The 23,389-nt window shown below is 30.3% G+C and overlaps 1 non-coding gene across 1 annotated transcript; it reads right to left on the bottom strand.

Moving 5' to 3' along the window:
* Window positions 1–15,474: 15,474 nt before the first annotated feature.
* Trnam-cau (transfer RNA methionine (anticodon CAU)) lies at window positions 15,475–15,547 on the bottom strand. The gene has a single exon. It is a non-coding gene; the product is annotated as a tRNA-Met (tRNA).
* Between the last annotated feature and the right edge of the window lie 7,842 nt (window positions 15,548–23,389).

Genomic DNA, 23,389 nt, shown 5'->3' with positions numbered 1-23,389 from the left:
TTTCTTCATAACTATTCATTAACTTTTTACTTCATTTTTACCATTTCAACTTTATCAAACATATTTCTTTTCGTTGAAGTTTTTTAACTGATCTGCTTTTATTGTTTTTGTCTCTTTCCTCTGTTAATTCTTTTTCTCTTTTTATAATATATACTTTTTTGTTTCTTCTTCTTTCCTTCTCTGTCTTATCATTTTTCTTTTTATTTTCTCTCTGCTTCTTTCTTTTCTTTTTTTTGTTTAATTTGTAATTTCCATCGTTCTTCTTTCGACTTTTGTCTTTCTGTTTCGTCTTGCGTCTGTAGTCATTTCTGTCTTTTGTTTCTCCGTCGTTTTTTTCTACTATATGCTTCATTTTCACTTCATCTTTATTTTATCTTTATTTCTTCCTTTTCATTTTCATTTTTACATTTTTACAAGTTTTTTGTCTTTCTTTGTAACTCCTTCGCTTGAAGCTTTTGTGTATTTTGTCTCTTTCCTCTTCTCTTCTCTTCTTAATTCCTTATATATTCTATCCCTTCTTTCGACTTCTGAGTCTTTTCTGTGTCTTCATATTATTTATTTCTGGTTATATTTTTCGTTTCTTTCTTTCTACTTCCTTTTAACAACTTTTTATCGTCTCTATCTTTTCCTCCTACATATTCTCTTTTACTTTTTTATTCAGTTACTTTTTTTTGTGCCATTTTTTAATTTCTGTATTTTATTTCATACCTTCTATAGTTTTTTGTCTTCCATCTTTCGTCTTTCACAATTCCTCTAACAAAATTTTCTTTCTACGTTTTTATCTCTTTCTGTTTACTGTCCATCTTTAATTTTTTTGGACTCTCTCCTTTTATTAGTCTTCTGACTACAACTTTCTCTTACTCTCATCTTCCTCATCCGTCTCCTCTCCTATTTCTCTCTCTTTTAAATCCAAAGTGAATTAAAATAATTATTTCGGTTCCTGTATCTTTAATTATCATTTTCCTTCAATTATCTATTATTTTATTTTTTTCTATTTTCTTCTTTTTTTGTTTTTTGTTGATAAATTTTCTTTTCGTCTGCTTTTTTATGAAAAAGTTGAATATTTTTTAACTTTCCTCGTATATAAAACGAGGAAAGATGAAAGAGTGTAATTAAATGAGTACTTTTGGTATAACTGTGATATTAATTACTTCAACTTGGGTGTCTAGATTCTTAAAATTCATTCGAAGCAACTCTATAGATAAGGATGAACATTTTTATCTTTCAGTTGATAACCTTGAGTAAGATAAAAACGCTCATTTGATATTTTATAGTCAATAGAAACAATATTTAGTTAGGTTAAGTTTTTATTTTTTGAAAATTATTAACTAAAATATAAAAAACAAAATCGAATCATGACTCCAATTAATTTTTTCTGTCGCTGTCGTTGGTTATTTCACTAAATCGCGCATCGTTATACTCAATTTCAAAAAACGATAAATCCTCAAAAAAACCACCCTTCCTATTCTGATTTCACGTTAAACACATCGTTATCAACCCCTTTCATAAGGCTTACCAAACCTACGGATAAGAATGTAACTTTATAGGGGTATATTCACTTTAAACGGATTACAGTCTAGTTGATGAAGGGTGTATTGTTTACTGTGAAGTTTCCCCAGAGGAAATAAGATCCCACAGCCATTTTCTAGCGGGGTTGCTATTATTTAAGTAATTGTTCTACACTATTAGCTTGAAGATAATCCGTTTAGTGTAATCTAGTTTCGGGAGTTTATTAGATCCCCCATTTGTTTTCTTTCGAATGGGGGAAAATGGAGAAGGATCAGGAATTGGAGAGAATTTATTGGGGATGGGACGTTGTACGTTGTTTCTTTGGGAAAATGTGAATTTGTTAACTTCAATTTAAGCTATTTGATTTTTGAGATATGCCTTTTTTTATTATAATTTTTTTCGAATCAATTGATTGAAAAAGAGGTTTTGATGATAAAGTTTTATGGAATTGACTCGAAGGACCAATTTTCTTTAGAAAATCTATGAATTCCAAATTCGTTCTTTTCTGAAAAACAACTAATTTTCTTTCCTTCGACAAACGGTACATTTTCTACGTGGTGTAAAGGTTATTGTTGATGATATTCTGCAATAAACAACAAACGTCATTATATTAAAATGTTAGTACGTAAAAGAAGTAGATAAAAATCTGTCGGAATACACGGAACAAATTTCATAATATAATTGTAAAAAACTTGATGAAATATTTCACAAACTACCATAATAACGGAAAAAAAATTCTAAATATTTACGAAACGAATTTTCCGGATCTTCGCTAGGATGCCACATCCCCCATACAGCCTTGATCTCACACCATCTGATTTCCACTTATTTCGAAGTATGCAGTATTCTTGAAGCTGAAAGACAGATGGAAAAAGGTCATTGAGCGAATTTGAAAATGTATAATCGATTAAAAACTATTTTCTGTTTGAAAAAAAAAGTGTTGTCGTCAACCCAATAAACCGTCTAGTGTGATCGGGGCTTTACTAAATGCAATTTTCTATTCTATTTATAAGCAACATTATTATATATGTGTATGTATTTCGTTGAAGTTCGTCCCATTCTAAATAGTTATTCTCAATCGGATCTATAAATAAGATAGAAATCAAAACAGCTGCTTAAAACAATTGGAAACAAAAGACAACGAGACAAGAGAACAACCAAAACGGCGTAAAAACAAATGTTTGCGGCACCTCTGCCGTTTTTTATACCACTATTTGATAAACATTGCAAAACTTTGTTAATACCATTGTTTCAACTGAGACTATATCAGTTTATAAGGAATAAAAATGTCCGCGTATCACAGTCTAAGTTGTCTGATGAACGATTTTTCGAATAAATTGGTTTTTATCCGATTTAAGGTGACAGTTATTTATGTATTCGGTTTCGTGGCGGAAGATTGACAGAAATCAGGACTGTACGAATGTGACAGTCGTCGTTTATAACTCAAACGAAACAGACACATTCTTTACGACAAAATGGCGGTCAAGATAAACGAAAATATCAAGTTATATAATGTACACTGAAAAAAATATATCATATAATCAAGGTAGAATTTCAACAAACAGTTACATTTTTTCAAAATATGCCGTACTTCTTACCAGGGCCGTTCTAACAAATTATGAGACACTAGGAGCATAATTTCCTTTGAATGTAGATTGTTTCGGTAATTTTTTGAAAAATATCTGAAGTATCACCATTATTTTTTTATATACAGGGTACATATTATTTCCTAAAATTGCTTAAACTATTTCAAATAACATTTAAATGATTTTCCTTCAATTCTAACTTCTACTTTCATTATTATTGTAGTAAACCATGAACAATTTGAAGATACAAGGTTTAACAACAACAAAAATTGAGTATTGCTATCCTTATTTAATATACAGGGCTTATATTTGTACCTAAAATTGGTTAAAGTATTTGGGAAAGAATTATGAAGATTCTGCTCTCATTCTAAGTGCTACTTCTTCAATTATTGATCTAAACCATAGCCAATTCAAATATTTAAGACTTGACAACAACAAAAAAGAATGTTGGCATCTTTATTTTATATACAGGGTTCATATTGTTTTCTAAAATTGCTTAAACTTTATCAAATAACCTTAAAATGATTTTCTTTCAATTCTAACTTCTACTTTCATAATTATTGTAGTAAATCATGAACAATTCGACGATTTAAGGTTTAACAACAACAAAAATTGAGTATTGCTATCCTTATTTAATATACAGGGCTTATATTTGTACCTAAAATTGGTTAAAGTATTTGGGAAAGAATTATGAAGATTCTGCTCTCATTCTAAGTGCTACTTCTTCAATTATTAATCTAAACCATAACCAATTCAAAGATTTAAGACTTGACAACAACAAAAAACAGTGTTGGCATCTTTATTTTATATACAGGGTACATATTATTTCCTAAAATTGCTTAAACTATTTCAAATAACATTTAAATGATTTTCCTTCAATTCTAACTTCTACTTTCATTTTTATTGTAGTAAACCATGAACAATTCGACGATTTAAGGTTTAACAACAACAAAAATTGAGTATTGCTATCCTTATTTAATATACAGGGCTTATATTTGTACCTAAAATTGGTTAAAGTATTTGGGAAAGAATTATGAAGATTCTGCTCTCATTCTAAGTGCTACTTCTTCAATTATTGATCTAAACCATAACCAATTCAAATATTTAAGACTTGACAACAACAAAAAAGAATGTTGGCATCTTTATTTTATATACAGGGTTCATATTGTTTTCTAAAATTGCTTAAACTTTATCAAATAACCTTAAAATGATTTTCTCTCAATTCTAACTTCTACTTTCATAATTATTGTAGTAAATCATGAACAATTTGAAGATACAAGGTTTAACAACAACAAAAATTGAGTATTGCTATCCTTATTTAATATACAGGGCTTATATTTGTACCTAAAATTGGTTAAAGTATTTGGGAAAGAATTATGAAGATTCTGCCCCAGTTCTAGGTGCTACTTCTTTAATTATTGAAGTAAATCAGATGACGAATTAATTCCGTTGTCAAATTATTCACTTCAAGATTTTTTTACATAAAAGAGTCGCCTCCAAAAGCTACTAGATCTAACAATATCATTTCTACATTTGTTTATTGTATAACTAAGTTTCCAAATATTGGAGGAACTGAAATTTTATTATTTAAGCAGTACCAGTCCAATTTTTCCAAAAAATACAATCATCCATCTCTCCACTCATAAAGTTGGGGTCTTTCTTAAGTTTTTATACCATACATTAAGAGTTTCCGCTATTGTTGTGACGGTTTTTCAAAATAATTGCAAAATTTACTGGAAATTCGAATTACATTTAAAAACCCGATACAGATTGAAAAGTCATGACTTGCAGTTGAATATACAATTTTAGTGTCCTTTTTAGGTAAATCTAGCCGTAATTTAATAGTTTTTTTTCTCTGAAACACCTTTCAATACTCACATTTTGCAATTTAATATCTTATTTCTACTGAATTCGCTTTCAAAACTTGTGTGTTATAAAATACGCAGTGTATACTTTTTCGTAATTAAGTTGAAAGCCGTTCTCTACGTCATCTGCATCATGTTGTACAAATAACTTTAGTATTTTTCTTTTTTTTTTTTCGAGATAATAAAAGAAGCTATAAAAATAAAAGTAGCTTAACGTGCTTCCATAATTGAATCATTTTGTATGTAGTTCACAAAGAAGAAGAACCAGATTACAAAATACCATTCAGAGGCGTAACATCAACTAGTGACACACACATCACAAATTGATGTAAGGTGGGGCACTATTTCTAGTGCATAATAGCAAGTCTTCTTCGTGAAACTATTGGTCTTGGTAATCATTTGGTCTTCTTCTTACTTCTCGGTTACTATTTCTTCATGTGTTGCCAAGTTGTAGCATGAAAACTGCGATAAATTGATGAGACAAACATTTTATGCTTCCAGGATCTTAGAATTTAATGGAAACTTTAAGAAATCTTCGACAAATGTGGACTTATAAACCCCTAGAATTGAAGAGCAGCTTTAAACGATCTACCATTGGAATATGTTTTGTCTATTCTTATCGCAGATAGATTTCTATTGGTGAAAGCAAATAAATACCCATTTACACGTTAGAAGACATTTTCTACTGTCGTATGGAAGCGATTATAATGTTCTCAGCTCCAAAAAAACAAATACAAATAATATGAATATCAATGAGTCCAAAGTTTAATCTCGGGGCTTTGTTATTGTCCTCAACATCAAATATATTGTCAAAAGACGTTTATACAAGAAATATTTTTTCGTATAGACAGTACTGACTACTTCTACTATAATTTCAACTCTATTTAGATAAGATAGTGCAAAGATTTTTGGGAAAATTATAAAAATGTTTATTTCTAGTAATAATATATGTCTGTGACGATGAAAATCTTTCTTCAGTTGACTGACGACCTATTTGTGATAAAACAAAATAAGCAAAAACCTTTACCAGGATGATCCTAGAGGTACCAGGTCCAACAAATCTCCGGATACTTTTCCAAGCGATGTTCAATAAGTTTGATTTTTTGTAACAAGAATTGTCAAGCTCCTCAAAATATTAACTGCCGACATCAACTCTTTATTGTTGGTAAATCTTTGATTAAAGGGAGCTAAATATAGCGAATAGGGTACATGAACTTTAATTCATTAATTTTGGTCATTGATGTGTGAGCTGGTGCATTGTCTTGATGAAACAACTAGTCAATGAAAATTATCTCAGAGGCATCCCAAAAAAACCGACGCCATGCCTGTAGATGGAACGATCTTTGCCTTCTTTGGAGCCGGTTTTCTCTTTTCAGTCCACTGTTTCAATTTTGGGGAGTCAAGTGATGGACCCACGGTTCATCCATGGTTATGGAACGCGTCATTCATCTTGCGCAAAGCTTCCTTATGTTCAAATTATCAGTTAATAAACGATATACCGCACTTTTTGACATACCTACTGAGTTTGCTAGCTAGCGCACATTTTAAATAGAACATTCTGTATATTAATGCATTTTGGAAATCTACGTAAAATTTTAGTATACTTTTGTCTGAAAACTTTTTTCGAAAAATTCGTACTTTTTGAGTTAGTAATTTTTTGTAATTTGACCGTTGCAGACCCTTATAAAATAATTTTTTACAAAGACACCCTTAAAGATATGAAAATGGTTTCTGTTCAGTTATTTTTAGCAAGATCAGACTCATTTGAATCTGTGCTGAAAATTTTTTCATTTTATACAGGGTGTGTATAAAAAGTGTTCAAAATTTAACTTCATAAATATCAAATTTCTTTATTTTTTTAAATTGAACCACCAAATTTTTTCTATTTTAATGCATTCAGGAGTAAAAATTTACGTAATTTTCGTTATTAAATTGAGAACGAGCCATTTCAATGTTTATAGAAAGTATCAACAATTGACTAATGACAGTTAAATAACTGTCATTTAATACAAGGCCTACTAAAAGTATACATAAAAAATTAAAACTTGTTAAAAAATGCAATAATAATTTGAAACTTCAAATAAATTTGAAACTTCAAATATCTCTAAAAGTGGGAATAGGATTAGTACATACAATTTGATTTGATTTATTTCTTATAGCTTGTATCAACGGGTAAAAATAAAATTTAGACCTTACTTGTATCTCTAAAAATTTACAGAAATTATGTAATATCTGGATAACGGTAAAGTTTAGATACAGGGAAGTATACATGAATTTGCACTATTTTTTACTTTTTACCCCTGAATGCATAAAAATAGAAAAAACCGGGTGGTTCTATTTAAAATTATAAAGAAATTTAATATTTATGGCGTTAAACTTTGAACACTTTTTATACACACCCTGTTTAAATTAAAAAAATTTTCAACATAGATTCAAATACGTCTGACCTTGCTAAAAGCAATCGAACAGAAAACATTTTCATATCTTTAAGGGTATCCTCGTAAAAAAATAATTTATAAGGGTTTGCAACGGTAAAATTTTTTACAAAAAAATTAATAACCCAAAAAATATGTATTTTTAGAAAAAAGTTTATAGACAAAGATATACTAAAATTTCACGTAGATTTCAAAAATGTATCAATATACAGGGTGTTACAGGGTCTTACAGTCGACTTCCGGTTCTACCAGAAGTCGGCCATTTTTGAAAATATTGTAGTTAAAAAGATCGTATCCTAAAACCCAAACGTAGAAATTTTGATGATTTTACTACAAGTATTTTGCCATATATACAGATAGTTTTAACTCGTCGTGGGACACCCCGTATAATACATGGAATTTCGTGACAAAATCACGAGGATTCAATTCCTGTACGATAGATATCTGTTTCGTGAAGAATTTCTTCTTCTTCTGTTAATTTACTAGTTTTATTATATACATTAAATAAAATTAGGAATAAACTGGACGCTCATGATTTTCTTCTTTCTCTTTTGTTGTAATGCGACTTGATACATTTGTTTCTCGAACTCGTGTACTTTCGTGAGAAAACCACTGTTTCTGTCTGTGTAGTAATGAGGATTGTTATAAAAGCACGTGTTTCCAGTTACCGGTGCTCGTTTCGACTATTCTCATTAAATTTTTACCTTATTACGTATTTAATAATAAATTTTTCGATTCATCATAAATATCAAAAAAAGTTTTAAAATCATCAACAATTTTATATCTGTTTTGTGCGAATATTATATATTTTCAATGCTAAATATGCCTTCTAGAACTTCGTCAAAACTAATATTTCTGTGTCCACGTATTGTGTCTTCTATTTTAATTCGAGTTATTGAAAAAATTAATTTGTTATCGACCTCCCACTTCGAGAAATTCAAGAAAACCCCCATATGTCTTCTAAATCGTCCTCTAACTACATTCTACAAAAAAATGTGATTAAACTCACTAAAACTTGAGGTCATATCATCGTTTCTACTCGCAGAAAATTTTTTATCTATCTAAGTGCTCACAGAATTCCAGTTATCTTCATCAATTTCCTTTGTTTTACCCAATTTTTGTATAATCGTTTCCGTGTAAATTCATATTTCCTATTTATTTGGGAAACAGAACGAATAGAATTGATTTCTTTTTGGTTATATTTTCAAAAAAATATAAAATCAGTGTTTTTGGAGCAGAAGTTCCTTTTTAATCAAATCTATTCTACCTACTCCTTTCTTCTTTAGTAATCTCCTTCCGTTTCCTTTTGTCATTTTAATTTTTTCCCGCAGCTCTACAGCTACGGGAGCTCAAATACCACCAGATCCAACCGGTGCACCACTACAAACCAACGAATATAACTCCAGCATTTGGGAATTCAGTTGAGGGCAGCAACCTTCACAGATTTCCATAGATAAGTCGCAATCGCGAAACGAGAATCAAATTTAATAATATTGTGGTCCTTAGTATGTTTGCAATCTTATAATTTTTAACCCTCCTTTAACTTATAAAAAACAAGGCTTTTCTCATCCTTGAATTTCTTTTAAATAAAACCAACTGAAATTATACTTTATCTTTAATGCTAAGACAAGTCCATTTCCGTTGACATTAAATAAGAAATTATTCATACCTATGATAATTCTAAAAACGACTAGGCTCTGAAGAAAATTTAAATTACTCCGATGTTTTGATCTGTCTTAATCACGAGATTATGTCTAGCTCAGGGGACAAATCAAAAGGACCTCTCTTTATGTTTTATTGATTACGAAAAGGCTTTCGATAAAGTAAGACACGATAAGCTGATGGACTGCCTTTACAGGAAGGGTCTAGACGAGAATGATCTTTTGAATGATCAAAAGAGGCGTGCGACAGGGATGCCTGTTGTCTCCTCTACTCTTCAATATTCAGAAGAAGTCTTTGCCAGAGCGTTAGATGAAGCAAAAAAAGGTGTTGGAGCGCATAAAAATTATAGGAGAAGGTTATGGCCTTAACATCGACATCAAGTAGACCAAAACCATGATTGTCTCCAGAACATCCAACCACCTATCAACGTAAATGGTGACATCACCGAAGATGTCGAGAATTTTTATATCTGCAGTATTGGATAACAAAAAATATAGAACCAGATATAGAAATAATAATAATAATGGTTTTCTAAAAATGAGACAATTGTTTACATTCCGAGCACTCGACCCTAAAATCCGGTACCGGATAGTGTATACACCACCTTATTATACGGAACGGAGGCTTGGAACTTTAAGGTGAACTCACTAAGGCTCTTAGAGAGTTTCGAAATGTGGATCTTTAGAAAAACCTCGACACATATATTTGCATATATTTGCAACTTCTGATCGAAGAGAAAATCGAGGAAAAACGTGATTCTGGCAGACGACAGGCTTCATGGCTGAAGAATATTCACGAATGGACCTGTTTAGACGCTGATAAGAAAAGCCAGAGACAGAAAAGACTTTGCTGGGGTTATCCCCAACCCAAAGAAGAAGAAGAAGGTACTACTAAATAAACTTTTGAATGTGCATTCAATCTTTTAATGAATTATTGGATGTTTCTGCGGTTTCTTTGAATTTGTTGGAATCGTTTATCAGCCGAATCGAAGTAGATAGATAAATTTCATCTAATAGATTGACAAATAAATAAGTTGGACGATGTTCAAGCGATCCATAAATGTCATGTGTACGTCTGGATGTAATGTTATGGTTCCTTGCAACGGGGCATTATCCAAAAGTTTGATGTGGGTACAAAACTCTGTCCTTGGTACATATAAAGTTGTAACTTTCAGAATCTTTTGGCTGAAATATCCCTGGAAAGTAGCTGAAAAACGGGGTTACAAAAGCAACTATAGATAAATAAAATTGAGTAAAAAAACAAGAAGAAACTACAAGAAATATTTAACCTGATATTACAGATTGTTATAAAAGAATTTGTTCTATTTCTCTCCTAAGGTTCATGTCTTTTATTTAAAATTTTCATTTTGTATGTAAAAGGATAAAGTTTCAGTAGTTTTAATTTAAGTAATGACCAGAATCTTGGGAAATAATTCAAAATCATCCGCAACAAAATAATAAAAGCAACAGCTGCTTTATTAAAATATGCAAAACGTTATAATTAACCGTCAATAAATTGCCGACTACGCTACACAGTTAAAAATAGTTAGAGTTCGAAATAGAAAATAAATTTATATCGAGAACGGCTGGACCGATTTGATCCAAAGAAAGTTTAAAAGGTGAATAAATATGGAAATGCTCGGAATTAAATAAAAACAATTTTGTTTTTTCTTGATGTTTTGTCACAAAATAAATTCCTGAACTCAACTATAATATTTGACATTTGACAACCAACTATATATGTAGATTCATAAATCTTAAGTTTTATTAGAAATTAATTTCCTGAACGTAACTATAATATTTGACTTTTGACAACCAACTATATATGTAGATTCATAAATCTTAAGTTTTATTAGAAATTAATTTCCTGAACGTAACTATAATATTTGACATTTGACAACCAACTATATATGTAGATTCATAAATCTTAAGTTTTATTAGAAATTAATTTCCTGAACGTAACTATAATATTTGACTTTTGACAACCAACTATATATGTAGATTCATAAATCTTAAGTTTTATTAGAAATTAATTTCCTGAACGTAACTATAATATTTGACATTTGACAACCAACTATATATGTAGATTCATAAATCTTAAGTTTTATTAGAAATTAATTTCCTGAACGTAACTATAATATTTGACATTTGACAACCAACTATATATGTAGATTCATAAATCTTAAGTTTTATTAGAAATTAATTTCCTGAACGTAACTATAATATTTGACATTTGACAACCAACTATATATGTAGATTCATAAATCTTAAGTTTTATTAGAAATTAATTTCCTGAACCTATAACCTATAATATTATAACCTATAATATTTGACATTTGACAACCAACTATATATGTAGATTCATAAATCTTAAGTTTTATTAGAAATTAATTTCCTGAACGTAACTATAATATTTGACATTTGACAACCAACTATATATGTAGATTCATAAATCTTAAGTTTTATTAACAAATTAATTTCCTGAACGTAACTATAATATTTGACATTTGACAACCAACTATATATGTAGATTCATAAATCTTAAGTTTTATTAGAAATTAATTTCCTGAACGTAACTATAATATTTGACTTTTGACAACCAACTATATATGTAGATTCATAAATCTTAAGTTTTATTCGAAATTAATTTCCTGAACGTAACTATAATATTTGACATTTGACAACCAACTATATATGTAGATTCATAAATCTTAAGTTTTATTAGAAATTAATTTCCTGAACGTAACTATAATATTTGACATTTGATAACCAACTATATATGTAGATTCATAAATCTTAAGTTTTATTAGAAATTAATTTCCTGAACGTAACTATAATATTTGACATTTGACAACCAACTATATATGTAGATTCATAAATCTTAAGTTTTATTAGAAATTAATTTCCTGAACGTAACTATAATATTTGACATTTGACAACCAACTATATATGTAGATTCATAAATCTTAAGTTTTATTCGAAATTAATTTCCTGAACGTAACTATAATATTTGACATTTGACAACCAACTATATATGTAGATTCATAAATCTTAAGTTTTATTAACAAATTAATCTCCTGAACGTAACTATAATATTTGACATTTGACAACCAACTATATATGTAGATTCATAAATCTTAAGTTTTATTAGAAATTAATTTCCTGAACCTATAACCTATAATATTATAACCTATAATATTTGACATTTGACAACCAACTATATATGTAGATTCATAAATCTTAAGTTTTATTAGAAATTAATTTCCTGAACGTAACTATAATATTTGACATTTGACAACCAACTATATATGTAGATTCATAAATCTTAAGTTTTATTAGAAATTAATTTCCTGAACGTAACTATAATATTTGACATTTGACAACCAACTATATATGTAGATTCATAAATCTTAAGTTTTATTAACAAATTAATTTCCTGAACGTAACTATAATATTTGACATTTGACAACCAACTATATATGTAGATTCATAAATCTTAAGTTTTATTAGAAATTAATTTCCTGAACATAACTATAATATTTGACATTTGACAACCAACTATATATGTAGATTCATAAATCTTAAGTTTTATTAGAAATTAATTTCCTGAACCTATAACCTATAATATTATAACCTATAATATTTGACATTTGACAACCAACTATATATGTAGATTCATAAATCTTAAGTTTTATTAGAAATTAATTTCCTGAACGTAACTATAATATTTGACATTTGACAACCAACTATATATGTAGATTCATAAATCTTAAGTTTTATTAACAAATTAATTTCCTGAACGTAACTATAATATTTGACATTTGACAACCAACTATATGTTGATTCATAAATTTTATGTTTTATTAGAAATTAATGTCCTGAACGTAACTATAATATTTGACATTTGACAACCAACTATATGTAGATTCATAAATCTTAAGTTTTATTAGAAATTGATTTCCTGAACGTAACTATAATATTTGACATTTGACAACCAACTATATATGTAGATTCATAAATCTTAGGTTTTATTAGAAATTAATTTCCTGAACGTAACTATAATATTTGACATTTGACAACCAACTAATATGTCATTCCATCTTCTATGTCGATCCATACCTCAAAAAAAGAGTGCATCCTTCTATATTTGTGAGTGACGATTATCGCTACGTGCACGAGAAATTTCTTCACTTTAGTGATTCTTTGTGATAGTGAAATTTCAAGTTAGGTACTCTTTTTTTACGATGCCGGTGAGAAGACAACCTGACTGATGTCGTCGCAGTCAATCGAATGTGCAAAGAGCTACAACTTCCGGTACGTCTGGCGTTTGCGATAACCATAAATAAATCGCAAGGCAAGTCGTTGAAAATTTGCGAAATGGAGTTCAATTGAATAGACAATTGTACGTCGCGTGTTAGCGGGAAAACACTTGTAATTAATCGAAAATAATAATAAAACTTCAATCATACCAAGCATTTTCTTAATATTCTTTACAAAAGTCTTCTATTTATCGATTGGGGCAGTCTGCCGGGTCAGCTAGTTGATTATAAAATTATAAGTAAAATGATTATAAGCTAAAAAGTCATGACATATCAAGAAACGAAATGGAAACCATAATGGACACAAACATCCGATTCGAATTTGTCCAAGATTTTTCCAAGCTCTCTAGTAGATAGTTCGAACCGGGTAAGGTACTGGATTGAACATTTTTAGACCAAAACGCAAAGTTTACTAGAGAAAACATTCATTACTTCTTAGACAGATTCATACCATATCACCAGTGAGGTCTGAACAACTTCTCGAAATGTCCAACAACATCGTTTCTGTGCCGTATATCAGTATCGGTCTCATATTTTGTACGTTATTCTTCTTTCTTAATATTTTGCTTTTCAACATCTTCTAAAGCAACATCTGAATTATATTTTATTCTTACTTATTTCGAACGTTTTCTATTGTCAGTTTTTTTTAGCATAATTTACTATTTATTCTATGATTTAACCTCTTTAACGTCGTGTCTTAAATATCCTTTATTGTTAACATCAATATAGCGAAAATTTAAATAGACATGCAGATTGTTTTGCTGTTATATTAATAGCGACTTATTCATGAGAATTTTTAACAGTGTAATATACATAATTACCTCCTAATAAATTAACGCTAAAGGTGGCTAGTTAAATAAATGAAACGCAACAAGATCCCATTAAACAAGTGAACATCTTGATAAAGAACGTGGTTCTATCACAAGATAGATGATGATCCTCGTACATAAACATTAAGGTTAAGTTAACACAGTTCTCGAGGCTAAGATATCAGATTACGTGGTTATTTCTAAGAAAAACACAGTACCATCTGAAACTTGGTGATTAAGTGGTCAAACGATGCGTGGTTTTGTTGTTCTTGTATTAATTTGGGATTTTATTGGGGTGCAGGGATATTTGACATTCGTTTGAGATGTAATTGATATGCTTGGAATATACTATGATGATGTACTACAAAGTTATAGGGAAATTAGAACCCAATGGGCATATTTTTAACTCTAGTAGTTGTTATATTTTGAAAACGTATGACGAAATTTAAAGGTGAACAACATATTTCACCTTTATTCTAGGAACGCACCTGTGGTACACAATAGACGCTACTTGGATGTATAATATAAACGTTTAAAGTGTTTAAATTATTCCGAGACGTATTTAAATAAAGAATAAATTTTGTTTACTTAGTAATTCAACTGAAGACGAAGATATTATATTTTTTATTATAAAAATGTGAAACCAGCTGGAGTTTCGTAATTCCAGTCACTTTTATTAAATTTTTTTCTTTAGGAAAAGTAGTTGAAAACACTGTCCATTCGTTTACAACGCGTATCAAATTACCTGAATAGAAACAATAAAAATAAACAACAAATACACTTTTTTGTGGTTGACAATTGATACCATTTAGCTCAGTGAAATGCTTCGAATAGTGAACAAAATATTCAAAAATTATAAATAAATAAAAACAAAAACAATACATTCGAAGCAATTTAATAAATATAAATAAATTTCCAAGGTTCAGACCTTGATAGTGTAGTAGATAGCGTTAAAGTCCCATAATTGCAAGATCGTGAGTTCGATATTCACCATGGACAAAACATTTTTGCTTTTTAAATCGTTTATTATCGTATAAATCATACAACAATTAAACATTGACGTTTACAAAACTGAATAAAAAAAACTGGTATACAATAATGAAACTTAAAATATAAATAAAATAAAATTCCTAAGGTATTTCTTAGATTTTTTTCGGTTTTTAACAAAATATATTTTGATAAAGACGGAAACAAAACGACACGTTAATTTTAAACTTTATTTGATCATTTTTTTATGAAAAGAAAGATTTATTAATAGAAATTATGCAGTAACAAGAAATAATAAAAAGATGCCCCGGGTGAGGATCGAACTCACGACCTTAAGATTATGAGACTTACGCGCTACCTACTGCGCTACCGAGGCCCATATATACATGTGATTAATTTTTAATGAAATGCTTTATTTCTATAGTTTACGTAATCAAAAAATAAATATACGTTTTTAAATGTTTTAAATCATTCAATTCGCTTAGAACTCTAAATTAAACCTAATTATATCATTAAAATCTTCGATACCCTAAAGTAAAAAAAGTATTGTTTAGGGAACTAAGAAACTAGGAAAGTTTCACACAGGACTATCAGTCAATAACTAAAATTGTATAAACTCAAGTTAGGTAATTCGGAATCAACATGTATATATAATCATTTTATTATACGACCCCAGTAAGTATGTATATTAAAATCAATTACTTCCTCCCAATCGATCTCTTTCATGTACCTCGATATCCACCTCTTCAGCTTCCCACGTACATACACCGAACCCCAACTATTGAAATTACTAATTGCCTGGACTGCAATTAATACGAAGGCGGTGGAATTTCGCCGGCCCACCAATGGCCGTGTGGGGGCGGCCTACAAAGGGACTACATTTATGATAATGTAGGCGCTCCCTCTGCGGGAGGATATCGATTATTCAAGAGGGTTGCTAGGAGACGCGGTTGCTAGGTGATGTCGAAACGCCAGCTTCCACGTAACGACGTTGCAAAGTTGCCACGTCCGATGGATTTTCCAAACAACCAACAATGTTTTCTCTCTAAATTTCTAAAAATGTTAATTTTATTAATAATTTGTATCTAAAACACTTGTATCAAAATAAATGACGTTATCAAAATACCAACTCGACCGTTTTTTTACAAAATTGTAATATAACAACGGAATCTTAAATGTCCAACATCTATAATTCCTGAAAACCGTCTGAATACAATAGAGAAAACGCAAAAAAAATGAATCCGTGAAACAAAATCAAGTCGGCGCAAAAAACAAAACGATGTTAACATTTCTGCGGCATGCTTTTGTTTCGAGCATAGACGATCGCTTTTTTTACACTGTCGTCTGTTTTGTATCAATCAAAATGATCCGGGAGCGGGTTTCAACCGTCATTCTTTTATTTTAACACATAGCTGTACGAAAGGGAAACGCAAAGGATACTTTTTATAATCAATAAATAGTTTAGTCCTAGACAACGAATGTAATAACCACGATAGTTATACTATAACAAAAAAATTGATTGTTTTTTTCGAAAAAAAATTGTAAAATATATATTCATATTAGAATTTATTAATAATAAGTAGTTACTCTGTCCTGATTGAACATATTTTGAATGTCATTGAGTCTTTTCTGTCAAATGTCATCCTGAAGTCACAGAACAACATTCACAATTTCGGGTAGGGATTTACAAAGTACTTCACAAAATATTATTAACACCAAACATCGTCTTCACGGATTCGTTTTCGCCAAATAACACTGGAAAGTAGCTAATATGGACACGGTCCAAACTCCAAACTCGAATGATAGTCGTGTAAGGATGTATAGAAGACCCAGGACCGTAGAATTTACCTAGGTGCGGAATGAACTTTCGTAAATGCATCGAACTACATATTCTACAACATGGTAGTTTGAATTCTGAACTTGTTCACACTCAGTTCTGTTTGTGATAAAATTTTTATTAAAGTAAAGAAAATGTCGATCGAAGTCATCAAGAATTAATCAAGATCAATAATTTCACGGAAAGTCAGTGACGAAATTGGAATGATAAACCATTGCCTGTTACAATTATCAATGTCTACGTCAATGATTTTATTATCACGAGTTGTTTGTTTTACAAGAAAGAAATCATCGCAACCGCCGATTTTGACATCAATTATATTGCTAATGGGCATATGTTAGATTTTTAGACTGGCTCATAATTTTTCGAAAGAGGCAAAAAGGCGTCCTGGGTTTATCCTTATAACAAATATTTTCCACTTTCTTTTGTTTTAATAGGGCTTTTAATGATTTACGATTTTACACGAAGTGATTAATGGATTGAATCATTAGTAAAGTGTTTCGGGATCGGTTTTTATATTTGGAATAATTCATCAATCATCATTTTAGTATGTTTTTGCAGATTGCTAAATTTATTCTCTTTATCATTCTATCTTTATAAAATTTGGAAGAAAATGAGAAAAGGATTAGGTAAATGAGTAGGAGAATAGAATTTCCAATGAATATCAAAGAGATAATCAACTATAAAAACGAAAAATAATAAAATCTAATCACGAATACAGACGTAGCAAAAAGAACAAAATGAAAATATTTTTTAGACGACGCCATCTGTTGCAGTTGCAAGTTGTTCGTTCTGTATTCATTTACATACCGAAAGTTGCGTTTTGAGTGTTCCATGTAGTGAAAGTTCCGTACTGCAAAACACTTTCGGGACGCTCACTTCAATGTTGACAGTTGACAGTTTTACTACAATGATTTTGCATAACCTTTTTAATTTTCTGAAATTATTTGTTTTATCCGAAGTTTTGTCTATGAATAACAATGAATGAGGATGAAAAAGAAAACATTAGCGATGTAGAGTTACTCGAATCCACGTCACCTGATCTCACCGAAGAACGTAATGCGGCCGTTCTTAATTCGCCGGATAAATCTCGTGCAAGGTACGAAAAACAGTACGAGCCCTTTATGAAGTGGTATCACCAGAACAAATTATAAATAAAATGTTTATAAGTCTCTTTTATTTATTTTCTTTCCTCGGTGTGATTGAAGAAGTTTTGGATCTTATGCGTCATCTAAAAAAGGTTGTGTATGCCTCGGCTGAAATACTACTTTGTTGGACTCGTCTGTTGCTCGGCTCGCTTCGCTCGTCTCGCAATTTTCAGACTCGTCCAACAAAGTAGCACTTTCAGTCCCCGGCACACAAATAACTATCATAATCAGTTTTAGTACCTCAATAAACATTAATAATAATAAAAATTTTCCACTACAGTCTTTATTTATTTCCATTTTCTTCTCTCCATAGTTAGTATTTTTGTTGTTATTCCTTATCTCATATCTAGTGAATTTTTTGTTCTTTCCAAATATCCCCACGATTCCAACTATGTTTTTTATATATACGAGGTTTGCTACTGAAGTTTTGAGATACACAAAAATTTTTTGCACCATTCAACTAGAGCTTATATTGAGCGATTTTCAAATTATGCGGTATCTAACGCCAATAAATCTTTTTGGTAGCCAAATGCTCATGCGATATTGAATGTGGGCAATTGGAACTAATGCCCGAGTACGCCTCAATCTCACGATATGTCACATGACGATCTTGAAATATCAGTTTACGCACAGCCTCGATGTTTTTGGCACAGCCGCCGACTTTGTACGAGCTTCGAAGTGCGACCACGATTACATTTGGAAAACCAGCAAAACATTGTAGCTCGAGATGGTGTTTCATTCACTATTAAAGATGTCAAATGTCAGATTTGACTTATTCATATCAGCGTTGCCATATCTCGAAACTTGAGTAAGTAACTCTCGTATTTTGATACTAATTATATGTTGAATTATTTTCTAATCTTTATATATGACTACAAATAACCTTCATATTCACCAATTTTTAATAATATTGATCTCCACAGTTTTTAACTACTTTTAACTTGTTCTGTAAGCATTCATCAATATTTTGGGACTGAATATTTTTATAGTTCTTTAACAGTGGTTTATTACATTGTTTTTTTTCAGTTTGCTGGGTTATTTGTTTGTGAATGAATCCTCAAACTCGCCACGCAATTCGTATTGAAAATACATATATTTTTGACAAATACCTACATCTAAGGCTTGATATAACCCTTAAGTTTGATAAACCGTCAGCAGTCACATAGAATAAGCTCTTTTCATCGATATAATCCTTGTTAGGACTACTATTCTCATTTTTCTGTTACCATAAGCAATTTAGTCTATGTGTATTATCATTACTATTCTCTGTGTATTCGTCCATCACGCCGCCAAACAAACCTAACCTAAACCCAACCAAATTGTCATTTTAGGGCTGAAAACCAAATTCTAGACACACATTTTTCTGTATTCTTTAAATATTTCAAGTTCTTCAGCTAATCAATATAATTTTCATGATAATTATTTACATTATAATTAAATCGATGTTCCAGAATTTCAACGATGTTAAAAATGACATTATTGTATCTGTTCGTTCCCCTCGTTACACAATTAACTTAACCCAACAATAAAATAGACTTACCACCTTTATAAATTGCTCTCTGATAAAGTAGACATCGCCATTATACGGTTGTTAGGGGTTGTAGAATCAGCGTTCGGGGATGTCGATGGGAAAGAGACGGAGAAGGAAAATTAGACGTAGGGGATGATATCGTCGGTAATATGATTAGGAAAGATTTGTCCTAACTTGATGATGCGTATCGGGGTAGCTTGTAATAAAACTGGAGATCAACGGGAATAAATTATATTCGTTCACAAAATTTTAAATCATTCGTTCACCATATCGTTCGTATTAATTATTTACAATCTTCCAGTGTGTGTGCCATATCAAAGTAACTTTTTTTTTAAATAAAGCACACTAAATTTATCGCATATTTGTATATCAGCTTGACTTCCATATTAAAATGATACGAGGTATTTAAAAAGTTATGACGAATTTTCCATAAAAATTGTAACAAGTTTAATACCCTGTATAATGTAGGAGAAATTGAAGAATGAGGAACTGTTGTGACCAAAACAATCGAATATTAGTGAAAATTGGGGAAAATCATTTATTTCGTTCATATTCTTTGTTTCTGAAAGGATTATTTCCTGGAGAATAAATCTGAAGAATTGGTCTAGTATAGTGGCCACCACGGCCACCAGATTTCAATAAAATAGATTTTTTCTGGGGTCACATTAAAAATGAAGTGTATAAAACACCCCCAGCAACAAGGGATGACATGATGAAAAAAATAAGTAATGCATTCTGGAATATTTGTATAGAAATGACGTAATTTGTATAACTTTCGCTTTCAATCATAAACAGATGTCTTTGGAAGTCATTTCGAATACCTATTGTGATAATCAAGACGTATACGTATACTATTTATAATCCCTTCCTGTAATTTATTCGTAATATACAGGGTGGTGCAGTGAAAACTGAAAAATATTTGGGGTGTGCTCAGTAAAAAAATTTACTCCAAACCCCAAATATTTTTCTGTTTTCTGTCTATCCTAGAGTCAGAATAACCTTTATTGAAACACCCTATATACACCAGTTGTAAAGAGAAGTCCAACATCTACAGAAGTAAAATAAAAGGTGGGTAACTATAAAAAAATCGGTGGGCAAAAATAAAAAAATCGATTTTTTGCAAATAACTCGTTTCCTATGTGTTTTACGCTATTTGTATTCTGTATCAATATTGTAGAGCATCAAATTCTCTACAATTTTTGTTCCAAAAATTTTTTCATACGGTGAATCGTTTCTGAGATAGAGGGCGGTTAGAATCCTGTTTGAAAGCAACTGGTAGTCCCGATCATAATAATAATCTGTTTTTTTTTTAATTTTAACAATCACAAATGTATCGAATGACATTTTTTAATTATTTTTTTATTTCTTTCCTAATACTTTTTATTTATTCAAGAATAATTACTATGAATAGGATTTGAATTATAATATGATTAAAATTTAGTATTAAATTAATTTATACTTGATGGGAAATAAATAATTGAACAAAAAATTTTTAAATATAATGTAATTGTTGATAAAAAATGAAAATTATTTATAATTATACATTTAGCAAAAATTTATAAACTTATTAGATATATTATTTTGATCGGAACTACCAATTGATTTCAAACGGGATTCTAACCGCACTTTATCTCAGAAACTATTTACCGTATGAAAAAATTTTCTGCAGAAAAGTTGTAGAGAATTTATTGCTCTACAATATTGATAATAAATACAAATGGCGTAAAAGCCATAGGAAACGAGTTATTTGCAAAAAATGTGCAAAAAATCGTTTTTTTTTTTCACTTTTGACTCCCGAATTTTAAAGTTGTCCACATCGAATTATGTGTGAGTTTTGAGAGGAGTTTTAGGTTGTCAAATGAACAAGTTTAAACGACTTTATAGCGGGCTATCTCGATTTTCCGCAATTCTTGCCTATATCTACCTAAAATGACTGGGCTACTCTATCCAATTAACTCAATCTAAGCAACAAACATAAAATATATGAAAAATTTGTTATAACATTTCAAATACCCCGTAAAACACATTACAACTCCATATTATTATAATGGGGGAGTCAAATTGATACCAAATATAACATATACATAGTGTGTTTCATTTTAGACAATGTATTTTTGATATGGTACATCATTCCGAAACAATATTATTGATATCTCAAATGACAAAGGGCCCTGTATATTTGCTGGTTATAAACTAAATCCTGCTTCATTAATTTCTGAATAACCGTCGACTACTTCATTTCATTGACCCTATAACATGTTTATTTCCTATATTTTATAGTTTTTGATATGATCTATGATGAACGTAGGCTTCTCGGTGATTTAAGACTAAGATTCCGTGTTTTGTTTAACGTTTGTCGGTTATATTTGTTGTGGGTTTAATTAATTGAATTCCTTTATTAGCATTCCATTTGCCGACTGAATATACAACGGTCGAAACGTCGTGGAAGACACATGTTTTGTACGAGAGAACCGATCGGAGATAAATTTGTCTTAATTGTAAAGAGAAGAAAAGAAAATCGTGGTATATGCCCAGAAAGTCTTTTGTTTTATTAGTGTATCTTGATATTGTGTGGCTGCGACTTTGAGGTTATTTAATATCCCCCAATATCATATAAAAATCACTTTTATTAACGAAACTGTTAAAATATTTTTTATTACTAACATGTTCTTTGAAATAAGACGAAATCGTTTAGCAAAAATCCATAAAAAAATTGGGTGTTCCTTCTAATCACTTCTGGTTTATATCCTTGGATAACAGGGACCACACACATGTTAATAAAGGTTGCGCTATTTTAGAAAATCTGCTAGATCAATATCCCGGGTAACGCGTTTTATTAAATTAAATGACAGTGATATCAAAACCTAAATATTATTTTATTTCGATCATATTTCACGTAATTACTCCGTAAAAATGTTAATTCAAGGCAAGAATTTCATCGTTGTCATATAAATATGCATGAATTTTTATCATATTTCAAGTATATCGATATTTGACGCAAGAAGACAATTTTAAGGGATTCTTTAGTAACAAATAGTTTAAATGGAACTGGGCGGACCACGTTGCCAGAAGAACAGACAATCTGAGACCGAGAGAAGTCTTTAAAACTAGAAGACGTCCACCACAAGCTGGTTTAACGATATTGAAGATGATTCCCAGTTGGAGCCGTGTATAGTGGCAAAGATTGAGGAAGGTCAATGTCTAGAAGTGGACACAACTTGTATGGATACAGATTTTGTCTAACATGGCACCAAGAAACTGAAATTGAGTTAGTAGAATAACTTAATTAGCTCTGAGAAATCGTTTTGGCTTTTTTTCTGAATTGAAACTTCACAAAAGTTGCAAAGAAGGAGTAGAACGGCATAAGGAATTGAAAATTCCAGTGATTTATCCTAGATTTGGTTGATGTTGGTGTAGAACTAATACAAACCTTAGCATAGAATGGAAGAATTCCTCAAGCTTGATTGATATAGTCTCAAAACAACGTTTACATCAAGGTACTGATATTAAACAAAAGTAAACCTTTACTTTTTGCTTCCAATTAAATAATGAATCAAGAAACGCAGAAAATGAAAAGTTTCAATCAATAAACGTATTAAATAACGAATATTAAATCATAAAACGTAAATAGACAAGTAAAATGTACCTGCCTGTAAAGGAGTTTGGTTTAAACAAGATATCAGACGTGAACTGGGCCCTTTT

The sequence above is a fragment of the Diorhabda carinulata genome, chromosome 10 (genome assembly GCF_026250575.1).
Source record: "Diorhabda carinulata isolate Delta chromosome 10, icDioCari1.1, whole genome shotgun sequence".
Classification (NCBI taxonomy): domain Eukaryota; kingdom Metazoa; phylum Arthropoda; class Insecta; order Coleoptera; family Chrysomelidae; genus Diorhabda; species Diorhabda carinulata.
Note: the sequence above shows the minus strand (reverse complement) of the source record. Positions and strands in the feature narration are given on the sequence as shown.